The sequence below is a fragment of the Neoarius graeffei genome, chromosome 1 (genome assembly GCF_027579695.1).
Source record: "Neoarius graeffei isolate fNeoGra1 chromosome 1, fNeoGra1.pri, whole genome shotgun sequence".
NCBI classification, from domain to species: Eukaryota; Metazoa; Chordata; class Actinopteri; order Siluriformes; family Ariidae; genus Neoarius; species Neoarius graeffei.
In genome coordinates, this window is record NC_083569.1 from 81,761,678 (window position 1) to 81,767,786 (window position 6,109).

The following is a 6,109-nucleotide window of genomic DNA, read 5'->3' on the forward strand; positions in this document are numbered from 1 at the left end:
TGCCCTACAATAGATTGGTGACCTGCCCAGGGTTGTACCCCGCCTCTCACTGGGATTGGCTCTGGCTCACCTGTGAGCCTGATGGATAAGCAGTATAGACAATGGATGGATGGATTTATTCTGACTGATGTGTCTGTCTTTCTTTGCTTTTTCCTAAAGTTTGGTCAAACGCTGCCTTTTAGCCCTAATAATGCCTGCCTGTATATTAAACCCAGGTACAGACATGTGACAAAGGACCTGTAGTAGGATGTTTATTTTTGGTGTCTTGGTTTGGCTACATGTGTGTCCTTAGGAAGAAATGTCACTGCCAATCAATACAATATTATTTTGGCTGATCACCTTTATCATAGCTTTAATGAAGCATTTCTATCTTGATGGGAGTGGTCTCTTTTGATTGATATATATTATCTTCCAATTGAACATGTAGGCTTTGGAAGATTTTGGAGCGATGTATTAGACAGTTCTTGCTCTCTCGAACTCCCACTGTCCACAAAAAATGAAGGATTATATTTTGTAAGAATGGTGTTCATTCATCCTGTACAGTTCCAGAGACTTGTCGATTCAATGCCAAGGCACATTAAAGCAGTTCTGGCAATCCACAGTGACTCAAACACCTCATTAACACAATGTGTTTTTGTTATTGTTGTTGTTGTTGTTGTTGTTGTTTGCTTTATCAGTGTATACCTTATTATTCTATCCACATTCACTGGATATGAGCAGTCGCAGGCTCTGATTGGCTACTCTACTACTAGGCTATCAGCTCATATACTGTGAGTAGAGAAAAACAAAATGGCGGAGTATGTTGCTGAACCAACCAAGGATGAAATAAAAACTCTGCTTGAAAACAAAACCACAAAAAAGCAACAAAATATGGAATAAATAAATATTTGATGGGAAGAGCACATCTTTTTTATTTTTCAAAATTATTATTATTATTATTATTATTACAACTGTTGTTTCACCAGTTTGTTTACATTCTAAGGGATCCAGTGAATGTGGATAGAATGTGGATATACACGCCTCATCAGCTATCGGATCATGTACAACTCGTATGATTTCATGGAATAATTGTAAATTATGAGTCTGTGATTTCAAAATCTATGACTGTTACCATTAACCTCTGCTTTGAAGTAAACATGGCAGCTCATATTATCCCTATGAGCCACCAAACTCTGGTTTACATATAAATGCTCATATATTTGAAGGCCAAATCATTAATTACTGCAAAAAGAAGGATCGTTCTGATCCTAAAATAACATAGACATCAGAAGAACATCTACAAAAAAAAAAAAGCATGTGTATTTTAGATTGCTTTTGCCAGGCTGTTTCTGCAACCAATGTGTGCAATTCGCCCTGAGCTGAAAAAGGCATAACGCATTCGTTTAGTGTTAGTGCTATCTTACACCATCTACATTGTAGACACTTGGATTCGACACAAGGATACTAAGACAAATGTGTGTTTGTGTACTCATGTCAGTGTAAGTAATAAATATGTACAGTATGTTACTGAGGATTAACTGTGTGGAAGGCATGAAGCACCAGTCAAAAGTTTGGACACACCTTCTAAATCAATGTTTTGTTTCAGGTTTTTTTTTGTTGTTGTTGTTTAAATAAAAGTCACTTCACGTCTTAAACTAATGATGGTTGTCGTTTCTCTTTACTTACAGTGGTGCTTGAAAGTTTGTTACTCCTTAAGAATTTTCTATATTTCTGCATAAATATGACCTAAAACATCAGATTTTCACACAAGTCCTAAAAGTAGATAAAGAGAACCCAGTTAAACAAATGAGACAAAAATATTATACTTGGTCATTTATTTATTGAGGAAAATGATCCAATATTACATATCTGTGAGTGGCAAAAGTATGTGAATGTCTAGGATTCGCAGTTAATTTGAAGGTGAAATTAGAGTCAGGTGTTTTTAATCAATGGGATGACAATCAGGTGTGAGTGGGCACCCTGTTTTATTTAAAGAACAGGGATCTATCAAAGTCTGATCTTCACAACACATGTTTGTGGAAGTGTATCATGGCACGAACAAAGGAGATTTCTGAGGACCTCAGAAAAAGTGTTGTTGATGCTCATCAGGCTGGAAAAGGTTACAAAACCATCTCTAAAGAGTTTGGACTCCACCAATCCATAGTCAGACAGATTGCATACAAATGGAGGAAATTCAAGACCATTGTTACCCTCCCCAGGAGTGGTCGACCAACAAAGATCACTCCAAGAGCAAGGCATGTAATAGTCGGCGAGCTCACAAAGAACCCCGGGGTAATTTCTAAGCAACTGAAGGCCTCTCTCACATTGGCTAATGTTAATGAGCCCACCATCAGGAGAACACTGAACAACAATGGTGTGCATGGCAGGGTTGCAAGGAGAAAGCCACTGCTCTCCAAAAAGAACATTGCTGCTCGTCTGCAGTTTGCTAAAGATCACGTGGACAAGCCAGAAGGCTGTTGGAAAAAGGTTTTGTAGACGGATGAGACCAAAATAGAACTTGTTGGTTTAAATGAGAAGCGTTATGTTTGGAGAAAGGAAAACACTGCATTCCAGCATAAGAACCTTATCCCATCTGTGAAACATGGTGGTGGTAGTATCATGGTTTGGGCCTGTTTTGCTGCATCTGAGCCAGGACAGCTTGCCATCATTGATGGAACAATGAATTCTGAATTATACCAGCAAATTCTAAAGGAAAATGTCAGGACATCTGTCCATGAACTGAATCTCAAGAGAAGGTGAGTCATGCAGCAAGACAACGACCCTAAACACACAAATCGTTCTACCAAAGAATGGTTAAAGAAGAATAAAGTTCATGTTTTGGAATGACCAAGTCAAAGTCCTGACCTTAATCCAATGGAAATGTTGTGGAAGGACCTGAAGCGAGCAGTTCATGTGAGGAAACCCACCAACATCCCAGAGTTGAAGCTGTTCTGTACGGAGGAACGGGCTAAAATTCCTCAAAAGTTACCGGAAACGTCTAGTTGCAGTTATTGCTGCACAAGGGGGTCACACCAGATACTGAAAGCAAAGGTTCACATACTTTTGCCACTCACAGATATGTAATATTGGATCATTTTCCTCAATAAATAAATGACCAAGTATAATATTTTGTCTCATTTGTTTAACTGGGTTCTCTTGATCTACTTTTAGGACTTGTGTGAAAATCTGATGATGTTTTAGGTCATATTTATGCAGAAATATAGAAAATTCTAAAGGATTCACAAACTTTCAAGCACCACTGTACTTTGAAGAATCTAAAATATGAAACCATGTTTTTTTTAAATTAAATAATTCCATTTATGTTCCATGTGTTAGTTCATAGTGTTGATGTCTTCGGTATTGTTCTACGATGTAGAAAACAGTCCAAATACAGAAAAACCTATGAATGAGTACGGGTGTGCAAACTTTTGACTGGTACTGTATGTATGCAAATAAAAAGTGAAAACTGTCTGAGCGAGACATGACTGTACATTAGCAGCCTCGGTGAAGTCTGTTTCTCAGCACACACATTTTGTTCTGGGGTAAAAAAACAAGTCCCTGAGAGCAGCAGTCTGCAGGTGCTTGTCTTCACTCCAACAATCCCACTGGGAGCCTCAAGTGTCTCAGACAGCTGGGGAGCTTTAGGACCAAGAGAAAACACTTAGACCTGTATACGCACACTTTTCAATTCCATTTACAAACTCGCATCATATTTATTTATTTGATATTTACAACGATTCGCCACTTAGATGCATATTTATCACTGTGCATCAACTAACACACGTACTGTATGTAAACATTTCCAGTGAGCCAAAGTGAAACCTGCAGTTCTCAACACCTACCGGAGGATTTTAATGAGCTCTGAGCATTCTCATCTGTCTCAGTATAACAACATGGCAAACACACACTTCATGGCCTCTTCATGTGGCGGTTAATTGTGGTTTGGCATTTCTCTTCCTCTCTGTGGACTGTAAATTGTTTTGTCCAATGTCAAAACGTTCTGTGAGCCAACGGTTTTAGCACAATGGGTGATTTGTTCATCGCTTTCACAATATTCTCTTGCACTCCTGATATTGCAGAAGTGAGTCATCTATGTTTATTGCTTTGTTGTCAGCATTTTGTGGAAGAAGTAATCAAGAAAAAAGTAATCAAGTAGTATGTCATAATATTTAACAGTTATTCCACTCAATCGAGTCGTACATGAGCTGATAGATATTACAATAACATTTTATTGATAATATAAGTGTATATATGTGGGTATGGGTACATACGGATATATATATTATATAAAATGTGAGTATTTGTGTATATATATATATATATATATATATATATATATATATATATATATATATATATATACTAGTGCATCTCAAAAAATTAGAATATTGTGAAAAAGTTCAATATTTTCCATCAGTTATTTAAGAAAGTGAAAATGTTGTACATTATAGATTCATTACACATAAATTAAAATGTTTCAAGCATTTTTTCTATTTTAATTTTAATCAGTATGGCATACAGTACAAAAACATAAAAAAACCCATCTCAAAATATTAGAATATTTCATTTCGAGTTTGAGTAAAACAGTATGAACACAGTGTATCTCTCGGTCTAGTTCAGTACACACAACGACAATCATGGGGAAGACTGCTGACTTGACTGTTGTCCAGAAGATGGTCACTGATGCCCTCCACAAGGAGGGTAAGCCACAAAAGGTCATTGCTGAAAAGGGTGGCTGGAAAAGGTGCACAAGCAACAGGGATGGCCGCAGTCTTGAGAGGATTGTCAAGAAAAGTTGATTCAAGAACTTGGGAGAGCTTCACAAGGAGTGGACTGAGGCTGGTATCAGTGTATCAAGACCCATCACGAACAGACATCTTCAAGAAAGGGGATACAACTTTCGCATTCCTAATATCAAGCTACTCCTGAGCCAGAGACAATGTCAGAAGTGTCTTATCTGGGGTAAGGAGAGAAAGCAACGGACTGTTGCTCAGTGGTCCAAAGTCCTCTTTTCAGATGAAAGTACATTTTGAATTTAATTTGGAAATCGCGGTTCTAGAGTCTGGAGGAAGAGTGGAGAGGCACAGAATCCAAGGTGTTTGAAGCCCAGTGTGAAGTTTCCACAGTCTTTGATGATTTGGGATGCCATGTCATCTGCTGGTGTTGGTCCACTGTATTTTATCAAGTCCAAAGTCAACACAGCCATCTACCAGGAGATTTTAGAGCACTTCATGCTTCCATCTGCTGACGAGCTTTTTGGAGATGCTGATTTCCTTTTCCAGCAGGACTTAGCACCTACCCACAGTGCCAAAACTACTACCAAATGGTTTGCTGACTATGATATTACTGTGTTTGATTGGCCAGCCAACTTGCCTGACCTGAACCCCATAGAGAATCTATGGGGTATTGTCAAGAGGAAGATGAGAAACACCCGACCCAAAAATACAGATACGCTGAAGGCCACTATCAAAGTAGCCTGGACTTCAATAACACCTCAGCAGTGCCACAGACTGATCACCTCTATGCCACACCGCATTGATACAGTAATTCATGGTAAAGGAGCCCCAACCAAGTATTGAGTGTATAAATGAATATACTTTTCAGAAGTTGGACATTTCTGTATTGTAAATCCTTTTTTTGATTGATCTTAGGGAATATTCTAATAATTTGAGATACTGGATTTCTGATTTTCATGAGCTATAAGCCATAATCATCAAAATTAAAACAAAAAAGGCTTTAAATATTTCACTTTACATGTAATGAATATAGAATATATGAAAGTTTACCTTTTTGAATTAAATTATGAAAAAAAGGAACTTTTTCATGGTATTCTAATTTTTGAGATGCACAAGTATATATGTATAATTGTATATAATATATAAGCATAATATGCATAATTATGATATGGGTGTCTGTGTACGTGTGGATGTGTATAGTTATAGGTATGTGTATATGTATGTACTGTATATATGTATTGTATGTGTCAGTGGCGGCTGGTAGTCTTTCAAACAGGGGAGGCTGGTCGGTTACGATATTTCCAGATTTAAAAAGAAAAAACACATCAATTTTGCCCATACTCTTGCCTCTGATCTAGCTGATTGTTGGCAGGGTCACAAACTGTGAAATAACA